Below are 19,534 nucleotides of genomic sequence, written 5' to 3' on the forward strand. Positions count from 1 at the left end.
GAATTACATGGAGCCATTTACTTCACCAAGTTGGATCCTCATTTAATATATCGTCAAATTAGAACGAATATTGAAGACATTCTAAAAACAAAATTCATAACTCATTAAGGTCATTATGAATTTTTAGTGATGCATTTTGGCCTTACTAATGCACCTTCCACATTTCAAGGTTTGATGAACTCCATTTTTAAACCCTTCATTAGAAAAATTAATTTAATATTTTTTGATGATATACTTATCTACAACAAGTCTTGGAAGGATCATGTTCAACATGTTGAAACTTGATAGGGTGCTCAAACTATTGGAGGAGAAATAATTATATGAAAAAAGCTCCAAATGTTTCTTTGGTGTATAGGAGGTGCAATATTTGGCTCATATCATATCTCATGAGGGTATTAAGGTAGACCCTAACAAAATTTATTCCGTTAAAGAATGGAAAATCCTAAAAACCCTCAAGAATATTCAAGGATTTCCTAGGTTGATAAGGTATCATCACAATTTTGTTAATAATTACGAGAGAATAACAGTGCCTCTAATAAAATTATTGAATAAATATCCATTCTCGTGGACTCTAGAAGAAACTATGGCCTTTGGACATCTTAAATAGGTAGTGTGCGAAGCATCGATATTATCTACACCAGACTTCAAAAAACCTTTATTATGAAATGTGATGCCACACGAAATGGAATTGGTGTTGTTTTAATACAAGAAGGAAGACCATTTCTTTTGAAAGTCGTCCAATCAAGGGAAAGTATTTACAAAAACATATTTATGAGAAGGAAATGTTGGAAATACTACACGCACTAAAGAAATGGGGACCTTACCTAATGGGAAGACACTTCAAGGTAAAGATAGATCACAATAGTCTTAAAGACTTTTTGGAAAAAAGTTTATCTTCAAAGGAGCAGAGAAAATGGGTCACAAAGATGTTGGGTTATGATTTTGAAATCATCTACAAAAAGGGGAAGAAATTTTTAGTTGTAAATGCACTCTCAAGAAAGGATGAGGATGTGGTAGAATTTCTCTGTGCCATTTCTATTATCCAACCTGATAGAATAATTGAAGCAAAGGATTAATGGAAGAATGAGAAGAGGTGTAGACACTCATTCAAAAGACATAGCAATATCCTAAAATATTTGATACATTTATCTAGAAAAATGATTCATTATGGTACAAAGATCACTTATATCTCTGTAAGAATTCCCAAATCAAACAAAACAGAATTCCCAAATCAAACAAAACATTGTTTTGGAATTGCACACCTACCCCTTAGGAGGGCACTCACGATTTTTAAAAACTTACCACAGGGTTAAGAAGGATTTTTTTTAGAAGACCTTAAATATCATATTCATAAGTTTGTGGGAGAATGTTTGGTTTTCCAACAAAATAAAGCTGAGACAATTAAGACCTTGGTTGTGTTACAACCTTGAACCATTCCAAGTCAGCGTTGGGAGGAGGTCTCAATTGATTTTATTGCAAGTTTACCCAAGTTTGAAGGAAGGAATTTAATCATGGTGGTAGTCGATATACTTACCAAGAATGCACACTTTTGTTCATTATCTTGTCCTTTTAAAGCCAATACAGTTACTATTGCATTTATGGAAACAATTCAAAAGATACATGGAAACCAAAATATTATTGGAAGTTACAGAGATCCAATTTTCACTGGAATTTTTTGGACGGAAATATTTTCTTGTATTGGTACTCATTTAGCTCATAGCTCATCTTATCATCCTTAATATGACGAGAAAAATGGGATAGTGTACAAATGTTCAGAAGTATATCTTCATTGCTTTTTATTTGATAAAGAAACACAATGGATCAAGTGGTTGCCTCTAGTTGAATGGTGGTATAACACTACTTTCCACACTGCAGCAAAAATGACTCAATTTGTGGAACTTTATGGATATCATCCAATGTCCATCACATCATATTTAAGTGAAAATTCTAAGGTTCAAGTAGTGGAAGATCACATTGAGCAGTTGTAAGTTCTCCAACTCTTAAAGGATAACCTCACACTGGCACAGAATCGAATGAAACAATAGGAAAATCAACATCGCAGTGAAATAATATTTGATGTAGGTGATTGGGTATTTTTAAGGCTACAACCATACAAACAAATTTCCCTCAAGTAAGCTAAGAAGGATAATAAATTATCACCCAAGTATTATGGTCCTTACAAAGTGTTGGAAAATATTGGTACTATGGCATACAAATTGGAGTTTCCTACATCTTCATGAGTACACCCAATTTTCCATGTTTCATGATTAAACAAGGTTATCGGTAACAAGATCCCAATTCAAATAGTAATGCCATAACTTTATGAAGAAGGAAAAAACATGTTGGATCCTGGAGCAATCACGGAAATAAGAACCCGACAACTAAGGAATTGATCAATTTTAGAGTATCTCATTAAGTGGAAGATCTTAACTATTGAATATTCGACATGGGAGGATGAAAATTTTATATAGAAGCATCCAGAATTACTTAAGCATTGAGGACAACAATCTTTTGAAGGAGACGGGGATATTAGGTCCCTATAATACTAGTGTAGCCCCCTTATCATTATTATTAGTGTAGCTAACTATTTTTATTATTACTGTAGCCCCCTATTGTTATTATTGTGCCCATGTAGCCCCCATATTGTTATTGTCATGCCCCATAGAAGCCCACTATTGTTTTTTTGCGCCCTTACATTGTTATTGGGCTCTAACTATATTTTGACACCTTAGAATCCTATATATACCAAGGAGGTCTTATCATTTGTATCATCCAAGAGTTGTTGATTTGTGTTATATCTAAAGGAGGTCTCCCCCTTGAAGAGAATAATTTTCAAGTTGTTGATCTGGATTTTCTTTTGTTTTGTGATCTTGTTTCATAATAAGATATTGAGAGTTTGCAATGACTTATTCAAAAAAATCAAATGACCTAATCAACCTATAAAATAATGGTAGAGAAGGGATTATTAGACAATACATTTGAATAATTTTGAAATATTATAGTGGTAATGGATATGAAACCATTAAAAAGAATTACTTTGAATAAATTTGTAGAAATGAATGACATGGTTATGGAATATTTCTTCCATTTTAGCATGAATATTTTCACAATCAAAAACTTGATATTGATGACAACTTTTGGTAAGTTGTTTTTTTTTCTTGTTGAAATGTCTGATGTTTTGGGTGAACACTTCACCCATCTTTAGGGGCATACAACTTAACTGATGATGCGAAGAGCGCAGACCATCATTAATAGGGGGAAATGTTAGAATATAACCATTAAGGTAGGTGAGAATAATGAGAAAGTTGATAATAATAATAGTTAATAGGAAATTTTTGGACTAGGGAAGTAATATATTAAACTCTAATTAAAAGGGATCAATTTAAAGGGTTAATAATGAGGTCAAAATGGAAAATTAATTTAAATATGGTCAAATTGATCATAAGTCAAATAATAAAATGTAGTCAGATTGATAATTGGTTACAATAATTATATTAAATGATTATTTTATTTCTGAAGGATGGAATATTAATAATAATTATGGGATAATATTAAGGCATAGTCTAACTTATAGATGAAATAACATTTTCACCATAATCCAATGATACAATTTCAAGTGAGAATGTGATTTTTTGTTACTTAAAGTACATTTTTGAATGAATAAATGAATTTAACACCCTCAAAAGCGCATGGGGCACTTGAATTATATAGATCAAACAACTTAAACTCAAACTTTTAAAATTCTCTATCAAATTTTGATTAAAATTACCCACAAAAAAAGTCGTGAAAGAGGTCATTTTGTCTATAAGTTAGACTATGCCTAATATTAATAATAAGCCAAATAGTTATATTAAATAAATATTTGATTTGTTTATAACAAAAAATATTATTAATTATGGAAAATAAAATGGTAAAAAATGATTAAAAGGGGCCATAAGAATAAATAATTAATAATTTAATTATTTAGTTAGAATGACTTTGAGTTTACTAATTTAACTAAAATTAATATAGTATTGGTGAATTTAAAATTTAAATAATAATTTTAGCTCACAAGAGGAAAATGAAAATATTATAAAATACAAAAAAGGAGGTAAGATTGAATTAGTAATAAAGAATGAATTATAATTAGATAGAACTAAAAGAATATTTGTTAAATATGATTAAAAGGAAGGAATATATTACTATTATTATTAATACAATAAGGAAGAGTAAAGGGGCAATTGAAAAGTATGTATTTATTAATGTATAGAATTGAGAAATAAAGGAATATTTGTTAAATATAATTAAAAGGAAGGAATATATTACTATTATTATTAATACAATAAGGAAGAGTAAAGGGGCAATTGAAAAGTATTTATTTATTAATGTATAGAATTAAGAAATAAAGGAATATGAAGAGCTAGAAGAGAGAAAAAAAGGAAACAAGAAAGAGAAAGGAAAAAAAAGGATGAAAGGGGTTTAAGGAGCATTAGGACCATTATTAGTGATAAGGAAATTAGATTTAGAGGCTAAATGGATGATGGGCGTTTGAGAATGGCTTAATTGATATTCATCTTTGTGGTTAAAGTTTAGCCATTTTTGGAAGTCTACTATCCATTTCATATCCTCTAAGCCCAATTTCCCTATCACTAATAATAATCCTAACCCTCCTTAAACCCTTTCTCCAACCCCCTTCGTCCCCCATTTTTTCCTTTCTTTTTCTTGTTTCCTTGTTTTTTTTCCTTTTTTTCTCTTCTCGTCCATCTTGTTTCCTTATTTCTCTATTGTATCCATTAATAAATAAATTTGAGTTATCAGTTCCCCCCTTTACTCCTCCCTATTATATTAATATTGGTAGTATATCTTCCTTCCTTTTAATTCTATTCAATCAATCTTCTTTTAGTTCTATTTAATTATTATTTCATTCTTTATTTTTAATTTTGTTAAGTTGTCTAAGTTCTCTAGAGATTACATTAGGATTGACCCATGGCTTGAGAAACCGTGACCCAGGGGCATCTAAGACGTCAAAATCACCCGAGGGTCACATTCGTCCAAGGCCACACCAACCCTTAACATGGTTGGATTTTTTCCCATGGAGTTTGAAACCGATGACCTTGACATCATGGAGCAACTTAACAATACATCCCATCACCGCCTATTCTATTCCCCATGAGCGATTTCATTCTTTATTACTATTCAATCTTATCCCTTTTTTTTGTATTTCATTACTAATTTGGTCCCCATTTTTCATTTTATAATATTTTCATTTTCCTTTTCATTACAATTTTTTATAGTTTAATATATACATCTTGTGCCCTCAAATTACTATTTAATAGAATTATTTGATGAATAATTAATATTATCCCATTATTATTATTATTAATGATTCTTAACAAATTAAATAATTATTTAATATAACTATGTTAATTGATTATCAATTTAACCATATTTAAACCATATTTGATTATTTGACTTATCATCAATTTGACCATATTTAATTAAATTTTCCATTTTGACCTCATCAGTAACCCTTTAAATTAATCCTTTATAATTCGAGCTTAACTCAAATAAATGATTTCCCTGGTCTCAAAATTTCCTATTCATTGTTTTTATCAACATTTTAATCATTCTCACGTATCATCAGTTAAGTTTTATGTCCTTAAAAAATGGGTGAAATATTCACATGAAACATTGGGTATCTCAACAATAAAAACCAATAGTTTATCGTAAAATGTCATCAATATTTTTTCTATTTCATTATAATAAACCATTCAGAAAACATGTCCTTGATTCATTAATGTTATTGCGAAAATTGATTTAGTTGTAGAAGAAACTACAAGAGAAAGAGAGGAAGAATGTGAGTCTTCTTCAAAAATAGTATTATTGGACGTTTTTCCTATGTATGAGACAAAATCTAAGGTTGAAGAAGATAAATAAGTGGTAGAAGATATTCATTTCATGAAAAACTAAGGGATATTATCTTTATAGAGTAAACAGGACATTGCGTCTACTACAGTGCTCATATCTTTAATTGTGGTGACTAAAACTTCTTTCATTCTTTAAACATCTTCTTCAACACCTTAATTCAAATATAAAATGGATTATAACAATATAACTGATATGAAATAGAGTAATTGTAACATTCCTTTGTAGTTGACTTAATATTAGTAGATAGCGAGCTTTGTTGTTGAATATTTTAAAATATTGAATTACTAAAAAGAAAAAGTAAGATTGAGTGTGATAATCGAGAAGTTTAAATATTAGACCATTTCATTTATTTTAAACTCAATTTTTTTTAACCGTATTATGCATAACTATTTGTTTTACTTTTATGAATCTTCAAATGCATGCTTTACTAAATATGGAATAAATGGAAGCAAAAACCCTTTAGAGCTTCCATACACATTATTTAGTTAAATAGGTTAAAGGCATAGTTTATGATTGAGTTAAAATATACTTAATTTAATTTTCTTCCCATTCATCCATGCATCAAATTAACAAAAGAGAGAAATACATTATGTTTATAGCGTCTTTACAAAATATATCACAAGAAATTATTTTACCTAAGAACCTACTCTATAGGTTGCTTCATTAGAGAACTAGTAAAACGAAAAGGAAAGATAGCATGGATTAGTTCATCACAAATCTCAATCCAAAAGCTTAGATTATAATATAATTCTTTATCAGGGACCTAAATTAACTTCATTCTCATTTTTAGTCAACACTTTTGACACCATAAATGTCCACCCTTATCTAAGCACTATCTTCCTTTTCACACCATTAAAGAGAAAAAGTCATTAAAAATGGATATAGAGTAAATTGTTGCTAAATAATAATTATTTCCATTGTTTTGATATATCATAAAAATTTGTTAAGATCAATTTCTAGTAATGAGAATTAGACCCAGGTCTTGTAATCAACATAGTTTCTGATAATCAAACTCTATGATTGGTGTGTTTAAACACTTCTTAAGAAAAAAAGGAAACATTTGTTTTTCTTCTAGCAACCTCAAGAATCTCTCATCCTCATCAGATTTGGTTGAGGATGGTTTATGTATGTGATTTCCATTGGTCAACAAAACATTCAACAAAGACCCCAAGTTTGGAGAGCTCGACAAAGTTACCATGAAATATACAATGATTTACCCAAATCTATATACATTAAACAATTTTTAGTTTATATGGGTTAGATATGAGTCTAATATTGCAAGGGAATCCATCCAGATTACCCAATTGATACATTCTAATATATATTCAATATTCTCAAAGCACATGAAAAGGGATTCAATAAATCATTCTACTCGTTGCATTCCCTATGTAAAATCTATCTAATTCAACCCCTACGCATGGGAGGAGGATGATTGGTCTGTGATACTATATTGTAATGTTGTGTGAATGAAGTATGCTCAATTTGATTATTGGAAACCTCTATAAACTCATCATTTTATTTTGTAGACAAAGATATATAATTTTCTTAGTGGTACTTTCCAATAACTTGGTTTTGGTTTGATTTGTGGATGATCTAAGTCTCCCTAGGAAATGTGTTGTAATTTGGCAAGGGTTCACCAACTCAACCCCATTGACCCTATTCCATAGCTATGTAATGTAACTATGTTCCTCATTTATATACTATTTGAGTGTTGAATTATAAAAGAGGCCATGCTAAACTATTATATAGAGTGTGTAGTTAGTTTGATTTATAATTCCATCGAGTATGTGTTATGAAATTGCATTGCAATCCAATAGTGGGATCCTCCTACTCTTTTGTAACAAAGTTATGTATTGATTGCTTACACAATGTGGTTCAAATTATTTACCAATCATTCCAATCATATTGCATATTTATTTTATGCCTTATGTTTTACAATTAAAATTGTGGATTTAATATTCATTTGTTTCATGATTAGAATTAATGCTAGCCCTCTAACTTATAACAAGACTTACAAATCAATTTATCAATTGCATTAATGTTTGTTTTAGTTATCATTTAAACTTGGTTTACATTTGTAGAGGAAAGGTAAGACCACTAAAGGGAATGGATAACACGTTTCAACTCTTTAGGATTGTGTGAACACCTTGTTTAGGAATTGTGAAATATTGTAGCCTATAACAAGGCGCTTTATGTTAAAACATCTCAATGACTCCATTGCCTCTTAGGTTTTCCTTCCTTTTTTCTCTCTTTGTGTTAATGATGGGATGGATTGTTGAAGGGGCCTTGAATTGATACCCTAGATAGCATACATTCGATAGGTTTCACTCTTGAATTCCTTTTATCTTTGTGAGAAAACACAGTGGACTAGGTTGTACTAAAGATAAGGTTTGAGACTTGTTACAAATACTCAGACTGCAACCCTTACAAAATTTCAAGTAAGCTCGTTATCCAGTGAATTAGTTTCCTTTGGTATTTATTTAGTTTTCTCATGATATATTCCTTTTGAAATTATATATTATAAGGTATATCAATGATAAAACCTCTGCATATAAAATGCAATATCTCTAATCTTATACTCCACGATTGATAATTTAATGTCTCAAATTCAAGAAATTAAATTGTTTGACACTTATGAGGTCTGAGTGAAGTCCCCAGATATATGGTGATGTCCATAGTTACATAAAGACACCTAAAGTGGTTATTTCCTCTGACCTTTCAAAGACTAAAATCCTTATATCTATAGTCTCTGTTCTATAAAATTCAGAGGCTATAGGGTCTAGGGGGAGATCCACATGCACATTAGTTACTTAGTCACTTCACTGAATTAATATACCTTGGATAGGAGTTTGAGTCACTATGGCTAGGTTTCATTCATTGTTGACTTTATTCCCACCCATAGAAGTTAATAAACAAGCCCACATGTCAATCAACAAGCCAAACAATTTAATCTAGGCACAATTTCTTCACTTGAGAAAGAAAAAAAATGTTGGATCAATATATTCCTTTTATCCATATGGATTACTTTTTCTTCTTTCAAAACCTAACTATAAAATCAAGAGGGTGATGATATTATTGTTGTTAATAATCCAAAATATTACAACTTCTATTGCACAAAGAATAGTTGCAAAAACTAAGAAAATAGTTTGGAATTAATTTCTCTCTTTTTTTGTTTTCTTGGAAAGAAAGGACAAACCAGTTCATAATTTATTGAGAGAATCACATGAAACATATGGCTATAAATCTTGAAGGAACAAATGAGATAATTTTTTTAATTTTATTTTAATTAGTATTAGAAATTATTTTATTTCTTTACTTTCCTTATTAGATATACTCTAATTTCATCTCTTTGGTAGAGACTCGTGATTCTCATCCTACCATTTTGTATTTGGATAGTGTATATAATTTAAAGATTAAGAGCATATAGATAGTTTCTAAGCTTATGTTGTGTAATTTAATTAATTAAGTTGTCACTCATTAAATTATCGATGGGGCATGATATGTTGACGAGGTGTTGGTAAAATATATGTAGAAATATGTTTAACTACTTCTATGTTAAAGGACATTACAACACTTTGGTATAATCACACTTTGCAAGAGCTTAATTGAACATGGATTCACCCCTTACATGCCATAGAACAAAGAGATAAATAATAACTTAAAAATTCGTCTCATTCATCAACAACCTAAGAGCATCTAACAAGTTCAATAATTCCTACAACTGAATAATCAAACGAAAAGATCACATAGTTCCGAAGAAAGAATAATTTACAAAAAACATAAATAAGTCAACTGAGAGTTACCAATCTAATTCTTGGTGTCTTTCGACTTCATGTGAACTCCCCTAGTTGTTAACTCTCCACACTAAGGGCTTTCATGCCACTCCACACATATTATCACAATATATGAATTTGAAGCACAAAGCTCGAAATAAATGAATTTGTTCTTTGCAAACAAACCTAAATAAACAATATGCATATATATTAGTAAATTTTAATGACACTACGAGTTCATCCTAGATCAAGGGACTAGGATCATTGTAGGAATAAAATTTAACTCACAATATAATTAGCAACTAGGCATATGCATTGATTCATAGTAAATTATATAGAACACATATTTTATTTACAAGATAGGACCGCTACAACAATTTCTCTATTACAATGACTAACTGCCCTAGTGTTGTTTACATCAATATATAGAACTTAATCTTTAACAACTTAGGCCAAGGGACCAAAACTTGGGGGCCTTAGCCCCATTCACTACCAAAATAACCTATTGTTATAGAAATAGTAATGATTTATACACAAATACAATATGGATTGTAACCATAAATTCTTAGCCAATATAGTCCATTAATTATTGATTCAAGACCCCATTTATCTCTTAATCTCCATTCTCAAAACTTATCGGCCATGATCAATTTCCCCTTTCATGAAATGTGGAATGCCAAATCAACACCAATTATCTTACCAAGGAACAAACATTAAAACAACTAATACTTAGGTCACTATATCTTTTCAGTGGGGGAGAAGCATCCCCGCTGAAGAATCATCATACAACATATATCGCCAAAGCGAGAATATTTACATATATGGCCGATACAAATATCGTCGTAGCGTGTAGAGATACGTCATCACCGAATCAAATGTGCTGCAGCATCACGCAGCTCCCGCAGGATTCGAACGTGGTTGGGGGGTGCGAAAGCCAACCGCCCCAACCAACACATCATGCACTTAGGTCACTATATCTTTACATTAACTATTTCAGAATAATCTAATTAAAATCATCACAATAAGAGAGTCCAATACCCTAGTTTAAATCATCACAATAAGAGAGGACTTGGTTACTAATTTCAAGGTTCTACTAATATGATAAAGATCATTCATTCATGGTTAATCGAATGTTTGGACCTTGAACCACGAGGGTCACCTTAAAGCTTTGGTGATACAAAGGAGTATATGTTTTTCTCCATTAGTGTAAGGAACTATAAGATCGTATGTCTATGACATTTTTTTAATTATTATATTGCTTTTGACAAAATAGTAAAAATAGTAAAATTTTCAACAAAGACTATTACTAATTAAAAAACAATTGGTCACTAACGAGAAATAAGGCATGCAGAAAATTATAAAAATATGGGTAAGATTTATGAGCCGTTGAGTGCACATATTTTGAACTTCCCACTAAATGGTTATGTTGTGAACCAAATTTTTTTTTTTTTTTTTTTTTTTAAATCTTGTCCATGTTTTTGGGTCTAATCCACGTATTGAGCCTTGGAGAATGGTACGTGTTATAGACATTACGAAAGTAATTTCATGTATATGTGATAATAAATATGGTTCCTATGACTTAAGCCATGGTATAAGAATATATACCATGGTACAATACCTAGAGATGTACTCATTTATCTAGAGAATATTAGGAACTAAATTCATGAATCAAATGTTATAGGCATGTTTTATATGGAAAAAACCAAGTTTTAGGGTCCCAAGCCAATGACTTGTGATCTATGTATTTTGTACTTAAAATCCATGTCTAAGACAACAAAGATGTGATCACCATCAACGGAATACTTTCTTTAACAAATTGTTAGGGGTATAACTTTGAAATCTATATGTCATACACATGTTTCTCATGGGTGGACGAAAGTTACCCAAAACGCATGGAGTTTCTCCTCTAATCCATGGGTAATATATAAGCCTTAACTACAATACAAATACTAAAGATGGTATTTTGCACTCTGCATGTCCATAAAATACTAGGAAATCCAAAACTATTTTTTCCCTTTTCCCCATCTTTTTGGAAAATGATTTACCATTAATTAGAGAATATCAAATATAATTTTATCACCTTTTATTTAAATGTTTTTATACAACTATCATTATAGCGACTTGTATGGATATGTTGTATACATATTATATGGATATATAGTTTTATCGAATTCTTAATTTTAAATAGTGATGCACATTTTAATTCGTTTCACACTTATTTTTTTTATAATGATTTTATATTAACACAAAAACATTGTAATTGCGTTGATTTTAATATTCATATTACTAAAACAAATTTTTAGTTTTAATAGATAGATTATTATAATTTTGTTAATAATATTTATTTGTTTGTTAAATAATATGAGTTATGAGATGATTTATTTTAGATTTTTTGAATGGATAATTTTTCCATCATGAGTTATCAGAACATTTGCACCATTTATTCTATGTTCCGTAAAAAAATGAGTGCAATGATAATTAATATAGTGTTAATAGTTGTATGTTATAATTAATATAGTTGTAATGGATACAATGATATATGCTGTTATAAATCTCTCTTAGTTTGTAAAATGTGATTGCACTCAATTTTGTTTTTAGTATGCATAAGAGCAAAATATATATAGAAATTTTTACTCTAATTTAAGTTTGCAATATATAATTTTAAAATAATAAACACATAAAAAATTATAATTTTTAAAATATTATTTCACTATTATTATTTTATTTATTTATATATTATAATTTGATTTATTTTTATGGAAAATTTCTACATAAAAAATATAAAATGATTAAGTATAAAAATATGTTATATTTGAAATCAAAATAATAAACACATTATCATTTTTAAGAATTTCAAAATTAAAAAAGAATAATTAAAAAATCATCTATATATTATTATAATTATTTTATAGGTAAAATAAATTAAAATTTAGATTTATAATTAAGGAAAATTAGAATTTAAAATATATTTGAATATTTATAAAAATTGTCTTTATCTAATAACTCTTATAGTTGTCCAATGTTAAGAGAATTGAGAGTTATACTACCGCTTTAATTCTCAACTGAATCTTGATTTGTATAATCGTTTACTTTGTTGATCTTTATTATAATCCATAAACATATTCCCTCATTGTGTTCTCCTATAGTTTCGCTCTTAAATGTTACTCAGGCCTCTGTTCAGTTTATTGCTATAAATTCCTTTGGAAATAACTAAGAATTTGAGACCCCATTTTTCCTTTGGTGTGTATATATACTTTTCATGTCCAGATTTCCGTAAAGTTTTTTATATAACTGGTATATTTTGCACATTTCCATTTTTTTTTTGTAAGACACACTGAGATCTTTTATTTGATTATGGCAGGGTATAAGTGCTGATAGCTGCTACGCTGTTTCTACGCTGTTTAATCATATAATACTGGCATATCTATTGATCTTTGTCTTGAGTTATTGAGTTGCAGCGACACATCAAAAGTGATTGAGAGAGTTATTGATTGCATCAGCCCTCATGTGTCTTCTTGGTGGGAAAGACTTTATTGTATCTATTCTTCTTTCCAAATCAAGGAAATATTTATGCTTATATCCTTAGAAATCACTTTAATCGATTGGATTTATTTCTTACAATTTTCTGTCTTTGCTTATCCTCTATACATTGTTCCAAAGATTCTATATAGTAGATGTGGATGAACTCACTTAGATACTTGGCCTTGCACAGTCACCAAAATGAGATAGAAGCTCGGGAAGGCAGATGAGATGATGAACCAGTAAAGAAAGACTTAATTGCCTGTCAAAAGCAGGAGAAGCATAAATAGCAGAGACTAGAGCAGAGTCGTGTCCTGAGTTAGCGGTCGGTGGATAAACCTGGATCTCTTTATATTCCGTTAAGGTTTAGTTAGCGGCCTTACATGAGCATAAATACACATCTCCTTAGATTCCTATTAGTTAAGCAACTGTAGTTTCCAACTTTCCAATTCTTCATACCATCAATGCCTGATCAGGAAGAGCCGGAACACTAGGACCGCACTAACAAAGACACTGTTAACTCGCATGCCTAACTACTGTTTGGTTCTACCTTTCACTTACCAAGTGTCCAATCCCTTTATTTCTTTATAGTAAGTGCACAATAACCCATAAGGAAAGGACGTAAAGACTTATAACCTGAGTCTTGAAAGAAAGAACTGGTCTTAATTATTTAATAAGTCAACTGCTGCCTTTACCGTCATATACAAGATTTACGAAACTGAGCGATAGCGATCGGGTTATCATGCAATTCTACTAAAATGGGCGATGCAAAACGATGTAACACATTCACTGGTTTTATGTTGAATACAGCTCTAGTTACGAAATTATTTTCGCATTCTCAATATAATTCTGTGCATTTCTGCATAGGGTTAGAAGTTGAAGATTACATATATGTTATGGTCCAATTCTGGTAAGATAATAAATCAGGGCATTGTCCCATGTGGTTCACACCGAAAGTAGTAAAGGTGATTTAGTGAATGCATACATGTAGAAAATTGTATGCATTACTGTCATGAAGAAACCATGTTTGTGCAACTGCATGAACATACATAAAATAACAATTCTTCAGAGTGATTATTCATTTTTTATCACTTTTTTTCTGCTATTTTTGTTCAGTGCACTAAACCTATCATCTGTATTCTTTTTTCAACAAATATATCACGTTAGACTGAGCAACTATTTCCCTTTGAAGTACCACATACTCATTTCCTTGATGCTTTCCATGCTTTTTACTCTCAAATATAACTTCCTCATTTAGACATTCATTTTCATGTTATTTAAAGCCATAAGTAACATTCTTTTAAATTTTAGCATGCCAAGTTATTTCTGGGAGTTGTTTTTCACTGTACTAAGCCTATCATCTGTTTTCTCCAACAAATCAAACACCAGAGACTGAGTAACTATTTCCCTCTTGAGTACCAAATTCTCATTTCCTTTTTCTTACGATGCATTTCATGTTTTTCTACTCTCACCGATAACTTCCTTCCTTGTTTAGACGTTCTCTTTCTTGTTGTTTGAAGCCACTATTAACTTTCTTTCAAACTATTAACCTGCGAAGTGAAAAATTAAGTACAGTCTAACAAACATAATTGCAAATATATTACAAAAAAAACTATTAGTTATTTCAGAGTGCAATCCAATAAGCATCTGGATAAAATCTGTAAAGCTTTGGCCAACTAAAAATTATAGAAATAGAGAAAATATTGGAAAAAATTGGCAAATAGAAGTTGAGTTTAAACCCCCTAGACATTCAGATTGCAGCCCAATATTTTTGAAGAAAGTTTCCCATATAAATGTTCAATCACACAAAAGGTGTAAATTTGAAAATAGGTAAATTGCAATGGCTGGACTAAGTGGTATATGAAAAAAATTCCGTGCAAGATTCTACTATTACATTTCTTAAATAAAGAAGATTCCAAGAAAACCAATCCTATGAATTCAAGGAAAAAGGCTTCCCAAGCTACTGCAATGTTTACAAGAGTGATGATACATTAGTTATATATTTTAGGAGTGGTTGAAGGTATGATTTTTATTAGGTTTTAAGATTTTTTGGTTCCAAAGATTTTGCTCATGTTCCAAAGGAGGATAGGAAGAGGCCATTAAATGACTATGTGTTGGGTACTGTATAGAGTTTAAAACTTACAAATTGTTTAATCTCTCTACTCATGAAGTGTTTGCAAGTAGAGATGTAGTATTCCATGAGCAGGTTAAGGATGGAAACGATGACAGTAGAAATGAAGAGTGACGCATGCCTTTGCTGATGGAAGAAGGGAGTGATGAAACAAGAGACAACAATAAGCAACAGTTTAGCAACAAAAGAAAAATGAAATGGATGGTAGAGATGCAGTTGTCAAGCCAAGCCCACCAAGGGAAGATCACAAAACGTTTGAAATCACTCCACCACTTAGGAGATCAGGTAGGCAAATTCAGTTTCCAGCAAGATATAGGGAGAATGCTTTTATAACTAGTATGTTAAATGTTGTTGAACCCTCTAGTTATAAAGAAGCTAGTCAATATAGTGAATGGAGGGATACCATGGAAGAGGAATATGAGTCAATACTTAAAAACAAACCCAAGGATCTAGTTGAATTACTTGAAGGTAAACAACCCATAGGTTGCAAATGGTTATACAAGCCTAAATTTAAAACAGATGGGAGTATAGACAAATATAAAGCTAGGTTGGTTGCAAAAGAGTACTCACAGAAAGAAAGAAAGTATAGACTATGAAGAGACCTTCACCCATGTAACTAAATTAAACCCAATTATAATGTTAATTGCTTTAGCTACCAAACATCACTGCATGATATGCATGATATGCTAGATGTGAAATCTACATTTTTAAATGGGGAATTAAAAGAAGAAGTGTATTTAGTGCAACTTGAAGGGTTTGTTAAATAGCGGGAAGAACATTTAGTCTATAGATTGAAGAAAGCATTGTGTGGACTGAAAAAGGCATCCAGGTCATGTTATGATTAAATTGATTATTTTCTCCTACAACATAATTATAAAAGAAGAAAGAATGACCCTAATATGTATATCATGTTTGGTGTTTGATAAAGAGGGGCAAATTGTTTTGATTTATTTATATGTAGACGATCTTATGATTACATGAAATGTTGATGAACTCATCGAAGAAATCAAAAAGGACATGTCACACATTGAGATGAAAGACCTTGGAGAGCTACAATAATTTTTGGGTCTTGAAGTCTTGAGCGATTCTTGCTTTCTATCTTAGGGTAAGTATGTCGAAAAAGTTCAAAATGGATCATTTCAAAGCTCCAGCAGTGCCCTTACAATAGAATATCAAACTTCAGAGTGATGATCATTCTAAGGAGGTAGATGCAACATTGTATAGACAACTCGTTGGGAGTCTAATCTACTTGACTACTACTAGGCGAAATTTGGCTTATGCGTTGAGTGTATTGAGCAAATTCATGTCAAAGCCTCTTGAGAGTCATTGGGTTGCAGCAAAAGGCATCCTAATGTATCTTCAAAGAACCTTAGACTTTGGCATTAAATATACTGATTCGTTTGATGTTAAATTGGCAGGTTTTTCAGACTCCTATTGGGCTCGAAACGTAGATGATAAACGATCCATAACAGGCTATGCATTCAACATTGGGTCGGGGTTCATTGCATGGATGTGTAGAAAATATTGGGCTCGAAACATAGATGATAGACAATCCATAACAGGCTATGCATTCAACATTGGGTCGGGGTTCATTGCATGGCTGAGTAGGAAACATAACACATTATCCTTGTCTTGAGGAGAAGAGAATCAAGTAATGTGTGAAACAACATGTGACTTCTCATTGATGCTGGAGAAGAACAAAAAGATGCAACAACTATCAAATGTGACAACGGAAGTGTCATCAAACTTGCAAATAATCTAGTGTTTCATAAAAACACAAAGCATTTTGATACACAGTTTCACTTTGTTAGGTAGATGGTCCAGTCAAAGGAAATCCATATTGAATATTGTAACACTTGTGATAATGCTGCAAATATTTTTACTAAGTCTCTCGGAAGAATCAAATTTAAATTATTTAGGGAAATGTTAGGAGTACTAGTGAACCCTTTCTCCATTAAGAGGGAGTGTTGAAGATAATGGAGAAATATATTTTAGGAGGGAGTCAGTTCATTAGTTGAGCATATGCCTTTGATTAGGATTTAGTACCTATTCCTTTGGAGGTTGTTCTAACTTCCCTATTTGATTGTAAGCTATATATATTCATGTGTGTAATGAAGAACTTGTAGAGAGTTCTGCCTCTTGCAATCTCCAAGTTAAGCCCTCAGGTAAGAGCTGCTCAATTTATGAATATATGATTAGTTTAATTGTTTCTTAAATATCCGTTGATAATCAGTCCCACTGTAGCTGTAGCTGTTACCATTAGCATAAACCAATGCTAGAGGGCAGTAACGATGAGACTTTTTTCTGCAGCGATCTCTTGAAATGCTCAGTCATCCAGTGACATAACAACGCCCAAAATGGTGAAAACAAAACCCAAAATGAAGTGGCCTGATCTGCTTACTCCTCCTGCGCTTTCGCCACTGGACCAGAGTCAGGATAGAACAACACGGACGAGAAGAAGGATGATTAAATTCAAAGGACAATATGTTATAAAAAAATAAGCAATCAACTTACTACAAAACATAGCACCCAAACATTTATTTTAATTTATGTTACTCCTTCCAAACGGTTATTTTAATTTGTGTTTGTTGGTAGGGCGGCCCTCTCCGTATAAACTGTTATTTTAGTTTTTGTTTTGTTCATTTTGATTTCCCCTGCTGGACTGTTAGCGTTTAGTATTGCTTGAATCTCAAACGTTGCAACTCTTTTAGGCTTTTGCTTTTTTTTCTCTGTTTTAACCGAACACGAGTTGCATCAGGTTTAGTCATTTTTCAGCGCATTTTGAACGAGTTTAGTTTATACAGAAGCCGTATGAGCAATACTTCGTAGAGGTGGTGACACTAAGATGAATATTCCTCTCTTTTTTATGTTTAAAAAAATTAGTAATTCTGATAATCGTTTTTTTCATAAATTCACATCACGTGTCCTGCTGCACAAAATAATGAAGACAACCTTTCCGAACTTACATGCGCTATAATGATGATGTTTTTTTGTCTCAATTATTTATTCATATTCTATCCTCCATCATAGCAGTACCATTTTGTCTGCATTCTCCACCATCATAGAGTAGAGTCTGGTTTCCATCTCGCTTATATCAAAGGTGGTGGTTTCAGTGGGAGCTTCGAAGTAGTTTAAGACTTTTCTTTGTCATGTAGTTTAATTGGTTATAGATTAGGTACTTTACTTTTAATACAGTGTATTGCTTTATAACGTGGATGGTGAGATTGTAAATTATAAAATTTATTATTTTTCATAATTAAATAATGAAATTTTTAATGAGAAGCTTTTTTCATTCATTTCCAAATGTTTATTAACATATAATTGTTTTTAATTTCATATTAATTTTTCAATTCTTCATTTATTTATTTCTCACTATTTTTAGTTAGTTAAATTATATTGATTTTTTAAATTTATTATTATTATAATTTTTTTAAATTAAATTATCATTTATATTTATTTGTCAATATTAATAATCATAATTGTATTTTATTTGTCAATATTAATAATCATAATTGTATTTTAGCATAAATTTTAGATGGTTTAACAAGATCCTAGACATTCATCACCATAAAAATTATATCATCAATATAAAGGAAAAAAATAATGGTTATAACTGGAAAAAAATAATAAAATTACCATTACTTTATTAAAATAAGTTTTAAAATTTATTATTAATTTATTTTTGTAATTTATAGATATATAAAATAAAATAAAAAGATTATAAGGTAAACATAAGGAAAACAATGTAGCCACTACTTTATTAAAATGTTTTATAACTAATTGTTAATTTATTTATAAATTTATAAATATATAAATTATTTTTAGTTATAGGTCAGAATTACCCACATAAATATATGCAAAACTTAATGATGATGATGATTATTAAGGTCTACTTAGACCAATGAGGTCTATTCGATCTTAATAAAGAAAGATATTAATTGAAACTGAACTCCCCTAGCTGCCATTGTGTCTCATTGTGCATTTTTGGATCATATTGACGTTGAAGATCCGAAAATAACTATTTGGAGCTACCCAACAATGATATCATATTTTCGATCCGATATCTTCTTTAATTCATATATTAGAATCGTCATTTTCGAACACTTTGTGTGCCAAAAAAGCTTCAAGGGATTGTGTGTCAGAAAACGTGGGGAAAGCACACATTTATCTGGGCATTTATTTCTGTTGATCTTGCAAGAATCAC

The sequence above is a fragment of the Pinus tabuliformis genome, chromosome 6 (genome assembly GCF_031772625.1).
Source record: "Pinus tabuliformis cultivar Carrire ecotype Pingquan chromosome 6, CPIR1, whole genome shotgun sequence".
Lineage (NCBI taxonomy): Eukaryota > Viridiplantae > Streptophyta > Pinopsida > Pinales > Pinaceae > Pinus > Pinus tabuliformis.